General features: G+C 48.7%; 1 protein-coding gene across 1 annotated transcript in view; it reads left to right on the forward strand.

The window, feature by feature from the left end:
• The first annotated feature begins 15797 nt into the window (after positions 1-15797).
• RABGGTA (Rab geranylgeranyltransferase subunit alpha) overlaps positions 15798-18456 on the forward strand; it is a 116844-nt gene continuing 114185 nt past the window's right edge. The window contains exon 1 of the mRNA XM_073575348.1: positions 15798-15911. The gene's annotated coding sequence lies outside the window, so the exon portion shown is untranslated. The remainder of the gene's footprint in view (positions 15912-18456) is intronic.

Genomic DNA, 18456 nt, shown 5'->3' on the forward strand with positions numbered 1-18456 from the left:
GCTTTTGCCACTACCATCAGATCCACCACCAACACCATCATTACCAGCTGCCAACCCCCGCCCAATTCCACGGCCTCTTCCACCAGCCTTCCTCATTTTTGGTAGAAATGTAGACAAAATCCAACAAACTATATAGTAATGTAAAACAAGGTACAAGGTTTCTATAGGACAGGGGAGATTTTGAATTGTGGACACTGGACACTTGGATTGTGTGAGGCCCACTGAATATCAGAGCGCTATGTCACAGGCTCGATGCAGCAGGTGTGAAAAAAGTGACTACAGGATAAGGGAGATTTTGAATTTCTGCAGACACTTGTGGACACTGGACACTTGGATTGTGTGAGGCCCACTGAATATCAGAGCGCTATGTCACAGGCTCGATGCAGCAGGTGTGAAAAAAGTGACTACAGGATAAGGGAGATTTTGAATTTCTGCAGACACTTGTGGACACTGGACACTTGGATTGTGTGAGGCCCACTGAATATCAGAGCGCTATGTCACAGGCTCGATGCAGCAGGTGTGAAAAAAGTGACTACAGGATAAGGGAGATTTTGAATTTCTGCAGACACTTGTGAACACTGGACACTTTTGGATTGTGTGAGGCACACTGAATATCAGAGCGCTATGTCACAGGCTCGATGGCACAGGTGTGAAAAAAGTGAATTGTAGAATTGGGCAGAATAGGAATCTCCCTAGAGTGTAGGTCTGTAAGAACGGAACAAGTCCTCCACTTATCCTTCCACAGTGACACAGATAGCTTCACTGTGGCTGTGATAACAGCCGTTACACGGTACTGTGTGAGGAGCTTACACCGATAGCTTACACAGATAGCTTCACTGTGGCTGTGATAACAGCCGTTACACGGTACTGTGTGAGGAGCTTACACCGCTGTATGGTGTGAATAAATGCACGCTCAGTACCTCAGCAGGACAAAAAAAAAAAATTGGGATTGCTTTTAAAAAAGCAGTTTGCAGAGCAGTGGGGAAACAGCAATGCAGCTGTCAGGAAGCCTTAGAAGGCAGCCTAACAACCAACACCGCTGATCCACCACAATATAGCCTCCCCTTGCACTGCACACACAGTGACTGGTGTGTTGCACAGGCAAAATCGCTAGCAGCAGAAGCAGTTTTTTTTTCTTCTTCCCTGCCTAACGCTCTCCCTACAGAATCAGCAACCTCTCCCTATGCTAAGATCGGCAGAAGTAAGATGGCGGTCGGCGTGCACGCCCTTTTATAACCCCTGTGACGCCCACCAAAGCAAGCCAATCACTTGCATGCCCTTCTGAAAGATGGTGGTGACCCCTGCCTATGTCATCACGTTGCCCACAGTGTCCGTGGATCCTGATTGGCTGAAAAAGAGCACTAAACAAACTTTTGAAACGCGACTTTGGCGCGTAAGTCGCCGACCTCGTGGCCGACCTCATCCTAGGGTCGGGTTTCGTTTCATGAAACCCGACTTTGCCAAAAGTCGGCGACTTTTGAAATTGTTCGACCCGTTTCGCTCAACTCTATTCTGTACTTCTTTATTGATTTGCCGACGGTCCAGCCTCAACTGCTCAATCTCTTGCAGGTACCCCACTCGATACTCCATGAGCATCCGAAAGTCTCTCAGGCTCTCCACTGAGCCAACCACCATGATGGGGATCCTACCCACTTCACTGGATACCTGGTCTTCATCATCAGGAGGGACCCTCACCACACTGGAGATATGCACAAGGTCTTGCATTACCTTCCTGAATCTTCCAATGATTCTCCCAATCAGACCTTTGGGAACCGGAACTACATCTTTCCGCAAACCCAGCCGATCCATAGCCTCTCTTGCTAACTCTAGGCGTCGAGCAGCTTTCATATTACTCAGCCTAACCAGCTGTTTGGTGTGAAGACGTTGCAGATGCATGTTTTTCAGGACAGCCACCTGCTTGGCTGTGTCTTCCCTGGCTGATATTATCACCAACTGCCGAGTCTCAGGCGCCCAGTGCACCTTACATGCTTTGACCGTCTCTTTGAAAGCCTCATGCACACCTTCCTCAGCACAGGCTTCTTGCATGTCTTCTGGTACATCAATCACAAACTCGAAGGTCGTGGCCTTGCTCTCATTTAGACCAGGAGGCTCTGGCTTTACCATGGACACTTCCCTCACTACAGTTGACCCTACCGGGTGACTGTCGTCTTCAGTTCTCAGCTCCTCAACCTCACGAGATCTCATCTCTTCATGACCGTCTGCCAAGACAGGCACCGGCAGCTCCGTTCCACCACCAGTCGGACCCGGCCGCTGTTCATCACTGTCCAAGTTCTTCTCCCGCAGAAGACCACTTACAGTTTCTTTGAGCTCTAAGACCTCTTTCTCGAGCTCCTCAACCCTGTGCTCGGCCATTTGTCTCAGGACTCTTTCCCGTTCGAGATGTCCTTCCACTGTCTCCTTTATCAGCTGTATCTCATGATCCTGTTCTCTTTTGGCCAGCACGTGTCTCACCACTACCTCTTTAATTATATTGTCAAAGGGTACCATTGGGTCAGTCCCACCAGTCGAGTGAACCCTCCAGTTACCCTCTGACCGTGTGTCTAGTCCAGTCATCTCATCTCCCAGCCCACCGTCTGTCTTGTCACGAGACGTCAGGTCCGTAAGTTGGGCAGATTTACTTCTTCCGGTCAGTTTTACCTCTGACCTGTCCACGTCAGGAGCCGTCACTGTCTGATGGCCCCTCAGTCGAAACGTCTCCATCGTCCGACAATACGTCATCAAACAAAACAAAGTCTCGGCCCCTCTCCAAGGCATAGACTAAGTCCCGTGGTATCCCGCCCCCTTGGCACGCACCACCTTTGGTCCCCTCGAACATTACTCTGTCTACTGCATAGTTCACCGTGACCCCATGTTTACAGCGAACCCTGGCGTTTTTCTCGGTCAGAGATAAAACGAGCGGAGTTCCTGTCAAAGTCACCTGATTCTCTGAGTCCAGTCTACCAGAGACTCCTTCCCGGTGCAGCATCACGGAACACACCTGTGGCCCGTCATTATCCGGAAAATCCATACCACACTCCTCAAAACTCATACAGACACACTGCGGTTTCCCAGACATACCCACTGAGGCAACCAGTGCTGCCATTTCCTGAACCATCCCAATTTGGGTCACCGCCCCCTCCCGGGACTCCACCTCTTTTTGGGTTACCACCCCAATTTGGGTCACCGCCCCCTCTGGGACTCCACCCACTTTTGGGCTACCACCCAGACTTGGGCCACCGCCCCCTCCGGGATTTCCTCATGTCCATTATACCGGTCCTCTCAGACCACAGTTCACACAACAGAGTTTTGTCTCTTTTAGGATACCACACAAGTCCTTGTTGGCACCACCACAGCTCCTGCTGTCACCGATCACCAACACCACCGGCTGCTGTTCACACACAGCGGCTGGTGTCCTCTTCGTAACCCCGCCGAGTTACAGGAAGCCACTTGTCCCCTTCGTAACCCCTCCGAGTTACCGGAAGCCGCTTGTCCCCTTCGTAACCCCGCTGTGTTACAGGAAGCCGCTTGTCACCTTCTTGACTCCCACTGAGCCACAGCAGGCTGAGTTGAGAAAAGAAAAAAAAAAGCGCCACACAAAAAAAACTCACGTGTCCTGTCTGTGTGCTATTCAGGACGTAACGTCTCCGCCTGAGACCGTCCAACACACAGGGCACACCGGGTGCTATTCAGGGAGCGGCCCTCCTCCCAGGGTTTCCCAACACACCGGCCTCACCAGGTCCAGGGGCTTGGCGGGTGCTCTTCAGGACATCAGTCTCATCCTAAGACTGCCCAACACTTACGCCTCACCAGGTCCAAGGTCATACCACGTGCTCCAGGGAGACGATTCTTCTCCTAGAATCTCCCAACACTGACCCTCCAGGACCTTGCTCACTGAACCCTCCAGAAACACAGTCTTTATCACTGACCCAGGTCAGTACCACACGAACACCAGTCCGTTACCTGTGTCGGCCACACAGGTCCTCGGGTACCTCTTCTCCACAGAGGCACCCTATAGCAATCACCAGTCTCTCCTGGGGAAACGGCCGCACTGGGCTCACCGATCCGGACAGTGCCTTACTCACTAGGCCGCCCCACGGTTCCAAAACCACAGCTGGGCAGTGGCTTCCTCAACCGTCAGCCGTCCTGGCTAAGCGTTGCCCTTAGCAACCGACTTTGCAGTCCTCTTCTGTTGCTCCCAGTAACAAGACTACAACAATGCCCTTTGCAATTCTCCACCAAATGTGAGGTAGCACTGTCATCTAAGTAGGGGATACTCGCTCAGTAGCCACAAAATCAGATCCGGCACAGGTTTTTCATAAACTCATAACAGTCCCTTCGGTTTATTCAGCATCATAAACCCATAGCAGCAATATAAACTTCATATTACAGCTTAGCGTTCATTATAGAGCTTCACTCTGGTTATCCTTATATCACACAGGTTATGCAAATTTCCATTACACAGGCTCTTCAGCCTCAGTGTTCTCTCACCCACGTCAGGGTCACTCATGGTTCCTTCACCATCATGCGGCAGACATCCATTCCCTCCACGGAACTCTCAGGCACGTGCAGCCATTAACACAGCGTTCACTTGCTGTCAGAAGGCAGCCCCATCTCACTCAGACGGGACCTTCCATACTGGACCAACCAGGTCCCAGCATTCACCCCCTGTGACCTACCCTGGCCACATTATATAGTCCATAGCCACGCCCATTGGGTCACATGGCTATGACCTCATCACAGGTCCTTCACACACACATATACACTTTACAATATCGTTAATAAACACACCCTGGGTGGGTTTGGAGGTAACTAGTTCCTGACACATTGAACCAGCACCTCAGCAGTATCACTGCTGATTAAGACACACATAAATCTCTAGCGCAAGGCCACCCACCTTGAGATACGTAATGGTCATTCCGTATTTCGCCATTCATCCACTCTCCTGGGACATCCATACAGCGCCCCCTAGCGGATACAGTGGTCACTACACCACAATATATATTATTGAGACACATATATATATATTTATAGAGTTTATTTCATAGAGTTCTACATAGCAGAATAGCCTCTAAATCAATTGCTGGCTTCTGTGAAATCATTACAAAACCCGACATGAAATGACACATGGTTTACATACAGTAAACCATTTCATTTCATTTATTTTTTGATATGTCCTTGACTATTAATTAGATTAGGGTTTGTGTGAAAAATTTGGGACATGTAGGTGTCAAATTAAGGGGTTAATTCGTAGAAAAAAAATGTGTGTGCTCCTACGGTAAATTATCAACCAGAGAGGGAAAGCCAATGAGTGAGGGCAGATATTAATAGCCTCGAGAGGGACGATTGTTTTTAGCCCTCCCCTGGCTACAAAAATCTGCCCCCAGATGCCCCAGAAAAGGCGCATCTATAAGATGCGCCTTTTCTGGCACTTAGCCGGAGATGAACTAATAAGCGTGGGAAAAAATTCAGAAACTTTTCCACGTTCATTAGTTCATCTACGGTCAGCCGGGAAGGCTGCGCAGAGATAAACTAATTCATTCTGGCAGTGGTTTACAGCGGGCTGGTCGCATTAGCACCGGTCCTATTGTAAACCACTTAACCCCTTCTGATGGATTGCAGCGGGGGACGTGACTGACCAGCAGAGAGGTAAGGATATTGTTTCTTTTTTTTTATTTTTGTTACAGTACTATGGATTATTTATGGATTTGCAGAGGAATAAATATGGTCAAAAACTTGGTGTCTTTATTTCATTAAAAGAATATTTAATTAATGTCTATTTTTTTAACCATTATCACTGGGCCGAGTGCTGTGCCATGTTTTATCACATAGAAATCGGTAGAGTTTCCTCTTAAATGGATGTATATTTATTTATTTTACTCATTTATATAGCGCCATTAATTCCACAGCGCTTCACAGACATTATCGGCACTGTCCCCATTGGGGCTCACAATCCAAATTCCCTATCAGTATGCCTGGAATGTGGGAGGAAACCAGAGTACCCGGAGAAAATCCAGGCAAACATGGAGAGAACATACAAACTCCTTGCAGATGTTGTCCTTGGTGAGATGACCTATTAATATGGGCATACAGGTAATAGAAATGTTACACTTAGCCCTACCTCTATGCCTCATATTAATGGTCTTGTTGTGGAGAAATGTTATATTCTGTCTTTATGTTAATGATGTTGTTAGGCGTCGGGTTCCTGCAACGGTTCAACAGGAATCCAGAGCCTCACATTTTGCAGTCTCACATTATCTTTCAACCACAGAGGAGATTGCTCAGCAATCCCAGCTTCCCGGACTTTCTGTCCATACCTGCTGTGTGGGGCTGGTTATTGCTGCCACCTTTGGGTCAGCAATGGCAATGCAGGTTGCTCAGCAGCAAATTGCTCCAGAGGCTAAGTCCCTCCATCGCTCTACTGAGCATGCTCACGAGACAATCTCCCATTGGAGATCGAGAGTCACATGTCCAGGTCCTTCTCGTGATCTGTTTGGTCCATCTCAGGGATCTGGAAGCTTCCGGAAGGTCCCGGCTATAAAAGGTTTGCATGGCCGCTTGGCCATGCGCTAGTATAGTTTCTAGTTGCTAACTGTGTGAATGATGATGGATGCATGAACCTGTGAATTTTATGAGTGTGTATAGGGACTTAGCTATAGAGTCAGCACCAGCCCGTGGCAAGCTACAAGCCACTACAGCATCCTCCACAGTGCTAGCGTCCGAAAGTGCGCCTGCTTCCAGGCACTGTCGACTAGTGGCAGTGTCTGTCGCCGCGATGCAGTCTGCAGCTCCTCTTGGCGTCCGCAGTTGCAACGCCACATGCACGGTAGGTCTAGACGGACGCTGACCCTCTGCCTAGGACCCAGCTCCTGTGACCATATACCGTGCGTGCACTTCTCTGAGATCTGTGACGCTAACAGGCTCAGCCTTTTGTGTTTTACACTTAAGGCATCTCTGTGAGTAAAGAGATCGCTCAGCGCACCTGGGTGACGTTCAACCCGCGTGAGTTATACCGCCATATTGTACGTCCGCCATTAGCTAGCAGCGGTGTGGACACCTGCATGGTGGACCCAAGGCGGCGAACGCACTTTACGTTATTTTATATTTAGTGCGTTCCGCCGTCCCTAACATTATACTAGCGCCAGGGAGAAGCTATTGCAGTACATTCGGCTGCTGGAGTGCAGGCTGGCGACTCGAGAGTTCCGTCTCAGCTGCGAAGGTCGCAGAGGCTGTCTCGCGTGTGTCCACGCCTGCGCCGACAGTATCCCCCCTCCCGTTGCCCGATAAATTTTCTGGTGACAGTGCCTCCTGCAGGGGTTTCGTGAGTCAGTGCTCTATCCAGCTTGAGTTACTGGCCGCGCGATTCCCTACAGAGCGGGCTAAGGTGCGGTTTATCGTTTCCCTTCTGTCAGGCAGGGCGTTGGAGTGGGCCATGCCACTGTGGGAGCGTGGTGACCCTGTGGTTCGGACCGCTGCTCAGTTCCTAACATCTCTGAAGCAGGTCTTTTTGGGGCCACGGGTCCCTCACGACACCTCTCCAGCTACTAGCATTAACACAGGGATCCCTCTTGGTCAGCCAGTACGCCGTCCGTTTCCGGACAATGGCCTCCGAGCTGGAATGGCCTGACAAAACCCTCATCCCTGTGTGCTGGAGAGGTTTGGCGTCTGCAGCTCCTTGTGGCGTCCGCAGTTGCGACGCCGCACGCACGGTAGGTCTAGACGGACGCTGACCCTCTGCCTAGGACCCAGCTCCTGTGACCATATACCGTGCGTGCACTTCTCAGACCTGTGACGCTAACAGGCTCAGCCTTTTCGTGTTTACACTTAAGGCATCTCTGTGAGTAAACAGAGATCGCTCAGCGCACTTGAGTGACGTTCAACCCGCATGCGTTATACCGCCATATTGTACGTCCGCCATTAGCTAGCAGCGGTGTTAACACCTTCTGCATGGTGGACCCCGGGCGGAGAATGCACTTTACATTATTTTATATTTAGTGCGTTCTGCCGTCCCTAACAGATGTCTTCCAGGTTCTGGGCTATGCGGTGCTGTAAGAAATCCCTGCCTCCTGTCTTCATTGTAATACTTACCGCCTCTCATGTACGTCCGTTACGGCCCCAAAATCTTTTGCCTCTGCCCTGCACTCCTTCCAAACTACATACCTCTTTACCTTTTCCTCTCTTCTGTAGGCACTGCATTCAAGGATCTTCTGCACAGGCGCCAGAGAGTCACTGTGACCTCCAGTGTGCATGCCGATATGTTCTTCCCAGGTCCTCCCTGCACAGTCATCGTTAGGAATCATGTATACATGGTGATGACTCTGCAGAGAGGAAGTGGGGAGAGCACCTTATTGGCGTGCAGACCGGAGGTCACTAGAGTGTAAATCGCTGGCGCCTGCACAAAACATCCCTGAATGCAGCGCACACAGAAGGAAGGATGAGGTATGTATTTCTGAGGGAGTGCAAGACGCAGGATTCCGAGGCCGTAACTGATGCTGATGGGAGGGGGGTACACCCCGGAGCCTGGAAGAAATCATTAGCATAAGGAAATAAAATAAGTCTAGTTGGTCTGTGCGAAATGTTCGCGCATTGGTGGTCGGGGGCGTAAGCAATTTCAGAAAAAGCAAGCTGATCAAATGTAAATGTATTTAATGAGATGATGAACACAGGCAGGTATTTATTTATGTAGATTGGTAAGGCCTGTTTCATACATCAGTTTTTTTGTCAGTTAAAATCCGCCAAAATGGCGGAAAGCGGATCCGTTGGTAACTGATGTGAACGGATGCCACCGGACCATTTTTTTGACGGATCTGCCGAATGAAAAATTTTAAAGGAACCGCTGCCCGGGAAAAGGAGAGAGAGAGAGAGAGCATGAGAGAATTTTTTCTGTCCGCCAGAAATGATTTCAGGGTTAAATTTCCGCTTGACTTCATTCCTCCGGGCATGCGCACTATAAAAATGCGGATCCTCCAGCACAAAAAACGTTGCATGGTCCGTCCAGGCATCTCGGCGGACGCAAAAAAAATTGACGGATCTGCAAAAAAACGGATCCAACGGATGGCCATCCGTCAAGATCCGCCGGTAATGCAAATCAATGGGGAAAAAAACAGATCCGCCCCAAAAAATGGCGGATCCGTTTTTTTGCAAAACCGGCGGATTTTGACTGATGGTCAAAAACGGAAGTGTGAAACAGGCCTAATACAATAAATTGATGTGATAAGTAGAGGCCAAAAATGTCTTAGCAAAATAAAATATCGGTTTTATAAAACATCCTTAAACACAACTTTGGGGGTGATAATGTCAGTCCCAGTGACTTTTTGATTGTAAGTATCGCTTACGCAAACATGTATATTTTTGAAGCTTCGCACTCTTGAAAATGCCACGTACAAATGGCCATGTTAGAATACTGGTTTTGGCAGAAACAGGCCAGCTGTTTGCAGCGTGTGTCCCTGTGCTTTATTAATGGTCATTGCAAATGCCACTTTGACTGGGTATTGCTTTCTGCTCATGTGGAAAGGCATAGTTGGATTGGAAGGTGTGAGGTTAATTCAAGGTATGATAACTGTTTGAGCGGAATTAATGACTTTTGCAGTGATTGTGTAATTGCCTAATTTTGTGATGACTAATCTCGCTCCATTGATGAGTTCTTGTTTAGCGTAAAGATTTCTTAGCAACACGATAATCGCATTTTTTTCAAGAGCAACTTATGAGGGTATAAGCCGGAAGAGTTTAAGGAATTGAGAAACTCTAAGGGGCACAACTGTTCATGTTGTGGATCCTCACATAGTACAGTATCGCAACTTAGATAAACTTTAGATTCACCAGGTATCATTTTTGTAACAGTGTAATCATTAATTGCTGTACAATCTTCATTTTTTGGACACAAAATTGCAGTTGAATAGAAGTCGGAGACATTTTTTTCATTGATTTGTGTGGCTTTAAAAACAGTGTTTATTAAGCTATGGTAATCGAAGTAACAATGTTTTGGTATTTTGACTGCATCAGGGGCAAAGTCAGTCTGTATTTCTAAATCACCATTACCTAACTTTAGTAACCAATCAGTGAACACGTGATCATCATTTGCTCTCAAATTTTGGGTTAATTTCCCAACTTTTACATTTGGCCATAAAGGAGATTGTTTCACATTAATTTCCACTATGGCTGTTCTACTGGTGTGTCATAGTACAGGTAAGATCTGTCGAAAATCTCCGCCAAACAAAATGATTTTACCTCCATATGGTAGGCGATTGTTGGAGATGTCTTTCAAAAGCCTATCAACAACTGTGAGAGCATCTTTAGGAACCACTGACACTTCGTCCCAAATAATGAGGTCAACATTCCAGAGTACTTGTGCATCCTTGGTGTGTAGTCGCATCGATGATACGGCTGTTTCTAAGATGGGGACGGGTAACTTAATTAGGGAATGTGATGTTTAGCCTCCTGGTAGACAATGCCTGTCCATACAACTAGCAAGACGACCCTTTGTTCACCTCGTAGTATGTAACATAACATCTTGTAGAGAAATGTTTTTCCTGATACCCAGGTCCATCGATGAAGTAACAGTGGGGAAGTTTGTTTCTGACGGCATGTAAGACCTCATTTGCTATCGCTGCCTGCTCTGCGTTGAGATTGCTGTACGACTGCTCTCCGTTTTTGCACTCATTGTCAACGTCATACGTCTCGCTTGGCTGTTGTATGTGAACTGGCTGTGGCAAGTTAAATTGTTGACAGTTCACGCCGTGTTGTTTGTAAATGTCTTGCAATTGTAGGAGAGCACGGTTGTAGGATTCGTCTGGTGACGAATCTTCTGCTAAGGCGTGTCAGAATGTTTCCCCCAACTGAGGTACATTGCTAGGTTTAGAGAAAATGCAGATAATTGCAAAAAGGCATCTCAGCTGGGATGGCCTTTGGTGTTCAGCAGCCTCTTGCAAACATTCCTTCTATTCTGTGTCATTAATCGCTAAGGCCTCTTTAACACATCAGGTTTTCGCCGTCAGGCGCGATCCGGCGCTTTTGACAGAAACCGGATCCGGCGAAATGCAATGCCGGATCCGGTTTCCCCCCCCATTGACTTGCATTTGCGCCGGATGGCCATGCGTTTCATCTGGTTTTCGCCGGATCCGGCAATGTGTCGCGATCCGGCGTCTGGAAAAAACGGCTACTGTAACGTTTTTTGTCTCCGGCGAAAAAGCCGGACACGCCGGATCCGGCGCGTCCGTCTTTTTCACACAATGAAAGCCTATGAGCGCCGCAATGCGCCTGATCCGGCGAAAGCCGGATCCGGTTTTTTTTGGTCTGAGCATGCTCAGTAGCTCTGCCCACAAGACATATATAAAAGCAAGACAGTGGGACCCACAGCCACACCCAACATGCCACCCAAGAAAGCAACCAAGCGCAGCAGGAGAAGGCAGGAGACCACTGCAGCACCATCAGCACCACCACCACCCCAAATGGAGCAGCAAATGGAACATGCTGAGGAGGGGAGGCCAGCAGCAGATGAGAGACGGTAATTATCAAATCCCCCATTCCTCCAAACTAGGGCTATTGAATATCAAGATATTCATTGGCCCTTTGTTTCTCTTTATTCAACAGCCGCCCAATAGATGCAGCAGCAATGGCAGCAGCTGGAACACCACCCACAGGCATGGAGTGTGGCCACCAGGAAGACAGCACATCATCTTCTGGGAGCCCTCCCTCGCATCGTCAGCGTTTGACGGTAAGTTTTTATTTCCAAAATCCATCATCTCTGTAATATATGTCTATTCATTGCCTTTTATTTCAAAACAGGATTCACAAGATGAAGAGGAGCTCCCAGAAGAAGGAAGGGGTGGACAGACACCTGGAGTGGGCTCACAATTGGTAAGTTTTTTGCATCAAACGCAGAAACACAACATCACACTACACACAACACATAGAAAACAATGTTCTGCAGACCACACACAGCAAACAAATGCCTACATCCAAAGACATAACATTTTTTGTTTTCTTCTCTAGTCCTCCCAATCTGGTGCTCGGCCAAGAGGTCCTCGCAGTGCCTCCCAGGGTCGTCGGCGACAGCAACGCGGCGGTCACCAGCGTGTAAGTATAAATATTTTTGCTTTGTTTTTTTGCACTTTTTATTTCATTTCTTTTGTGGAGGCTAATTATGTTATTTTTGTCTCTTTCACAGCCTTCACAGCGTGCTCCCGACTCTGACGGTGAGGATGGAGGACTCGATGTGGACCACCTCATCGATCTCGTCAGAGAAAGGGAGCCGCTCTGGAATATGGCTGACCGCCGCCACGCTGACCTTATCGTTACCCGACAACTCTGGGAGGAAATCTGTTCGCTCCTTGTGGCCCGCTGGGAGGACCTCGATGTTCGGGCCCAGATTAAAGAGCGTAAGTATATACAGTACCGGTTGCTTGATGTAAACCAGTGTTTCCCGAACTCCAGTCCTCGTGGTCCCCACGGATCATGTGTTCAGGATTTCTATTTACTATGGAAATCCTGAAAACATGACCCCTGGGGACCATGAGGACTGGAGTTTGTGAAACACTGATGTTGTATACTAACCACTCCTTTCTCGTTTCAGGGAACAGAATTGTGAATCGGTGGCGGTCTGTGAGGGATCGTTTCAAGAAGGAGTTCAATAAAGAGATGCGGGCCCCGAGTGGATCTGGAGGACGCAGGAGCAAGTACAAGTACGCACAAGTCCTGTCGTTCCTCCGGGAAACAATGGTCACTAGAAGGTAAATATTACACACCACATGTGAAAAAAAATGTTAGATGTAACTTTTTTTTTTTCAGCCAGGGCCATACCATGTCAGTATTTTAATTGTGTTTTTTTTCTCTTTATTCCACAGCACGGTGAGCAGCACTCGGGAGCCTGCACGATTGGACCCTTCTGAGGCGATCCCTGAGGAGACCGGCACCGAGGGACACTTCGACCGCCCCGGTACATCTGCACCTTCCCAGCCTTCCCACACATTCGACCCATCTGTCCCATCCACCAGCACAGGAGCATCGTGGCCGCCTACATTACATGAAGCTGCTGGTGAGGAGATCGCTTTCCCTTTACCCCACCCTTCTGCCCCTGCCACCTCTAGTACACCTGCGGGTACTGGGCGGCAGCGGCAGAGGGGTCAGGAAAAGAGTTATGCGCCAGAGTTCTTGCATCTGAATGCATCTTTCCAGAACTGTCTAAAAGTCTTGTCAGAGCAAATCTCCGCAGGCTTTCAGCAGATCAACTCCAGCATTCTGGAGGTGAAGACACTTCTGCAAACCATGCATTCAGAAGCAAGATCTTCGCCAAACCACACCTTTTTCAGGTCTGCTGTGGAGCGTATGGCAACACTATCTCCTACCCAGCAGATGCATGTAATGCATTCGTGCCACGGTGGTCTACAGCAGGTTACCTCCCAACCTCCACCTCCCACCACTGTAGTTTCTCCACCTGCACCCCCTTCAGCCACTTTCCATCCTCCCCCTCCTATTACATCTGCACCCCCTCCAGCCACTTTCCATCCTCCCCCTCCTATTACATACCAGCAACCTTCCCAGTACCAGCAACCTTCCCAGTACCAGCAACCTTCCCAGTACCAGCAACCTCCCCAGTACCAGCAACCTTCCCAGTACCAGCAACCTCCCCAGTACCAGACATCTCCCCACTTCCAGCAACCTTCCCCGTACCAAACTCCTTCCCCGTACCAAACTCCTTCCCCGTACCAAACTCCTTCCCCGTACCAAACTCCTTCCCCGTACCACTTTCCATCAACATCATCTGCTCCTACAGTCCCTGCCCAACCCTCCACTCCACCGCCCACCACCTCTTCTGCCTCCCACATGTCCACCCATTCTGTAGCTTTTTCCACACCATCACCTCTAACTGTTCCTTCCCCACCACGATCCCAGTCCTCTCTCCACACTCCCATTGTCGAAGTGTCCCGCAGCCCCTCCAGCAGTATTTCCACCCCACACTACACCGAGTTATAATGTTTTTTTTGTAATAAAAATGCCCATTTGGTTGGTTTCAAACCTTTATTAAAAAAGTTTTTTTAACTTTAAAAACAGTTTACACAAAAAAAATATTTTAAATAAAAGTTAAATTATTGTTTACACTGGCTGTCTGTCATTTCTTTCTGCGGCGAAATATGTTTAAAAAAAAAGGTTAAATACAGGGTATTTAAAAGGTAAAAAGGTATTCAAAACCAGGTATATAACTGTGGGTAAATTTTAGCTTTTTGCCACAGTTGTGTTCCTGGTTGTGTTTGAAGCAAAGTATTTCACCTGAAAAGTTGTGTTTATTGTTGGTGATTTCCTAACAATGTACACAACTTTTGTTAAAAGGTGAAATACTTTGCATAAAACACAACCAGGTACACACCTGTGGCCTAAAGCTAAAAATAGTAAGACCATGACAAGATAGCCAACTTTGGTTGGCAAAGGTATATACTGTTGGTCCAGAAGGTACACAAGTTTGGTTAGGGCACAAATCTTTCACACTCTGTCATCCTGCCAGTGTACTCTGCCTTGAGGTGACATAAAGTATAGTGCAAAATTGTCATTTTTGTATTTGCACTACAATCCACCCTTGGCTATTTTGAGCCAAACATTATTTTTACAAGGTACCATATAAGCGTACACTGTATACAACAACACAAAGCAATGCATGCACAAATTATAGCAAAAATTCTTATTATATATGAAGTTCTGGGTCATATTTTCTTCTTGTATGTCTTCATCTTGAATAGATACCCCTATCAGCTTTGTCCATAACTGTAAAGGGGTTGATACTGCCACCAGACAAGTTTCTAATATATTGGTAGCAGTAGTAGTCTTTGTCATACCAAAATGATTAATGTTCATCAGCTAAGCCAAGTAAATCCATAAATTCTGTTTGGTTTTCCATAAAGCTCTATTTTCCATGGTTGGTCTCTCGGTTTTTCATCTGAAGATCTCTTGGGTAGTGGCAGAAGTTGAAAGGACCATGACACAGTGGCTGCAATGATGCACCATTTCCAAATTCTGATCTAAAGGGAAAAATATATATATATATTATTCTCTGAGATAACACCTGTCAGTTGGGACGTGTTCCCACTTCTTTTGCTCGGGTTTAATAACTATCAGCACATTATCTGCTCCACGAACAATTACTTTGGCAGGTTCTGGAGGACCTTTGTCCCCCAGATTTTTACACCATCATTGATAGGATGTGAGGATCCAAATCCTTTAACAAATCTAACCTGATGGGCAACCCTCTGGTCTGTGCCCATTAGTAAGCAGCTATTTCTCCCAGGTGTCCATATTTATGGTGTGCCCACTGAGTCAATCTGAGCAGTCCCTCAGTGGTGTCAGTCTTTGAACAGGATTCAGCGACTGATATTTTGGAAGGTTCCTTTGCTAATAAGTTGAAGAGTCTTTCCAGTATACCTGAAGCACAATAAGTATCAACATTAAACACAGTCACTTTAATTATTTATACAATTGGTGAGATATCTTGCCTCAACTCTTTCCCCACACACACATAGGTCCCAACCCGCCCGATTCCCACGGGACAGTCCCAATTTCGGGGCCGTATCCCGCCGTCCCGGCCGGGAAGCTATCTATCCCGCAATCGCGGTGTATGCAGTGGCGTAGCATGGGGGGGGCGGTCCGCCCCTGGCGGCACGTGTGTGGGGGGCGGCGCGGCAGCAGCAGCAGCAATTCTCTGTGGGAGAACTCATTTCCGCCCAGTCTGCCTGGCTGTGGATGATACAGCAGTGCTGGAGGTCTCCTCCTTCCTCCAGTTATGGGGGTGGCTGGGATTGCTGTAGACCAGCCCAGTCTGATGTGTATACACTGGATCCAGGGCGGGGTTTGCTCCATGCTCTCACTCATGCTGGATGTGCCCGGGAACCAAGTCCTCTGCCAGGCTGATGCCCACTCCTGCCCTGCAGGTAAGCTGCCCCCCTGCTGTGCTGGGGGCACTGTGTGGGTGAGGGGCTATAGAGTGCCAGGAAGATATGCTGCAGGGATCTGTGCCCCAGGCATGGGGGGAGAGCAGGGCAGCCCTGCTAATCCTATTAGTATGTGCAACTAGTGGAAAACTCATGAAGTTTTTTTTTTCTTTTTTTATTATTAATGGAAAAAACTGCTTCACCAGGCTGCATGCCCTCTGTGTGTGTGATCCCTGCCAAGAGGTTCTGCAGCAGCTGCTCAGAGCTGATAATAGTGATGTGGTTATGCACAGATATAGCAGAGTTGGGTGTGTCATATAACTGCATGCTGTACAAGCAGTGAAGCAATTGCATTGTAAGCACTTTCCCGTTCCACATCTTGTAGCCCAGTTTAGGAGCCTGAATTTTCCGTACCCTTATGACCGATTTTCTTACACCCCTTGCGCATGTCGTACAGCTGGTGGTTGACACAACTGCTGAGAACTGAGGGGAAAAAAAGAAAGATTGCCAGGGAATTGCTCTCAATGCAATTGCTTGATATATATTAGTAGGACCCAATGCAAAAAAAATTACCTTATTATGTGACAATGAGTGAGTTATGCCAAATGACAAACTTGGCTCTGCTACATCTGTAAGTAAGCTGAATTTAAGCAAAAGCATTATAAATGCAGAATGGTCAAATTGCTGGATGAGCTTCCTGGATGCCCTGGTGCCGGTGTTTGCGCTGTCGCGCTACTGCGCACCAGGACGTACAGCAACGCGACCATCAGGTTTTGGATTTATTTTTTTCTTCTGTGATATTTTATTGGATTGTTTCATTGCAGACAGGGTTTCGCTGTTAATCCACCTTTACTGGGGACCGCCAGATATTTGTGGTATTAGTACACAAACATCTTTAATCCACAGCTCTTGCTAATACATGGGGGTCCTGGGCAGGTGACCCCCTCGCAATGACGGGTATACAGGGTTTATCTTCATGAGACACTTATTTTGGTTTCCTTTCTGTGGTAGCGTCATGGTTGGCACTTGCTATGTGGTGGGGGCCCACTGTGTGGCGCTGTAGGTGGGGGCCCTCTGTGTGACTGTGTTTGGTGGGGGTCCTCTGTGTGGCGCTGTTTGGTGGGGGCCCTCTGTGTGGCGCTATAGATGGGGGCCCTCTGTGCGGCGCTGTAGGTGGGGGCCCTCTGTGTGACTGTGTTTGGTGGGGGTCCTCTGTGTGGCGCTGTTTGGTGGGGGTCCTCTGTGTGGCGCTATAGATGGGGGCCCTCTGTGTGACTCTGTTTGGTGGGGGCCCTCTGTGTGACTGTGTTTGGTGGGGGTCCTCTGTGTGGCGCTGTTTGGTGGGGGCCCTCTGTGTGGCGCTATAGATGGGGGCCCTCTGTGTGACGCTGTTTGGTGGGGGCCCTCTGTTTGACGCTGTTTGGTGGGGGCCCTCTGTGTGGCGCTGTAGGTGGGGGCCCTCTGTGTGGCGCTGTAGGTGGGGGCCCTCTGTGTGACTGTGTTTGGTGGGGGTCCTCTGTGTGGCGCTGTTTGGTGGGGGCCCTCTGTCTAGCGCTATAGATGGGGGCCCTCTGTGTGACGCTGTTTGGTGGGGGCCCTCTGTGTGTTGCTATAGATGGGGGCCCTCTGTGTGGCGCTGTTTCGTGGGGGCCCGCTGTGTGGCGCTGTTTCGTGGGGGCCCTCTGTGTGGTGCTGTTTGGTGGGGGTCCTCTGTGTGGCGCTGTTTGGTGGGGGCCCTCTGTGTGGCGCTATTGGCTGGGGGCCCTCTGTGTGGTGCTGTTTGGTGGAGGCCTTCTGTGTGGCGCTGTTTGGTGGGGGCCCTCTGTGTGGTGCTGTTTGGTGGGGGTCCTCTGTGTGGTGCTGTTTGCTGGGGGCCTTGTGTGTGGCGCTATTTGCTGGGGGCCTTGTGTGTGGCGCTGTTTGGTGGGGGTCCTCTGTGTGGCGCTGTTTGGTGGGGGCCCTCTGTGTGACGCTATAGGTGGGGCCCCCCAGCCCCTTACGGATTATCAACGACCAAAGGGGCGGCAAATTTTTCGACCGCCCCGGGCGCCACAAACAGTTGCTACGCCACTGGGTGTATGCACTCTACGCCGCACATCACGTCCCACCGGAAGTGACATGCTGTAAGCTGACCGCTGGAAATGACTGCTGACCTCATTTCTGGAGGTCAGCTTATAGCATGTCACCTCAGGAGGAGGTAATCGTTTGGGACTCAGCAGGAGGACAGAGAAGTGGCGGCGGGGCATCAGCGCTCCATACAGCGCTCCATTTTTTTTCTGTTTATAATTATTGTTTATGAAACAGTGTGATCAGCAGTGCTAAATGGGTGCGGTTGGGGCGTGGATATGGGCGTGACTACTAAAATGGGTGTGGCTAGGGGCGTGGTCTATAATTTGCCTTTATCCCTCTTTGCCTTCTTCAAAAGTTGGGAGGTATGCACACAGTATTGTTCCATTCAGTAATACTAGGCACATGCACACCAGTCTCCTCCTAATCATGTAATTATAACCTTGTGCCCACTGAATTGTTTTGGATTTACATAAAT

The sequence above is a fragment of the Dendrobates tinctorius genome, unplaced genomic scaffold (genome assembly GCF_039654945.1).
Source record: "Dendrobates tinctorius isolate UK_male_01 unplaced genomic scaffold, ASM3965494v1 ptg000044l, whole genome shotgun sequence".
In the NCBI taxonomy this organism is placed as follows: Eukaryota; Metazoa; Chordata; class Amphibia; order Anura; family Dendrobatidae; genus Dendrobates; species Dendrobates tinctorius.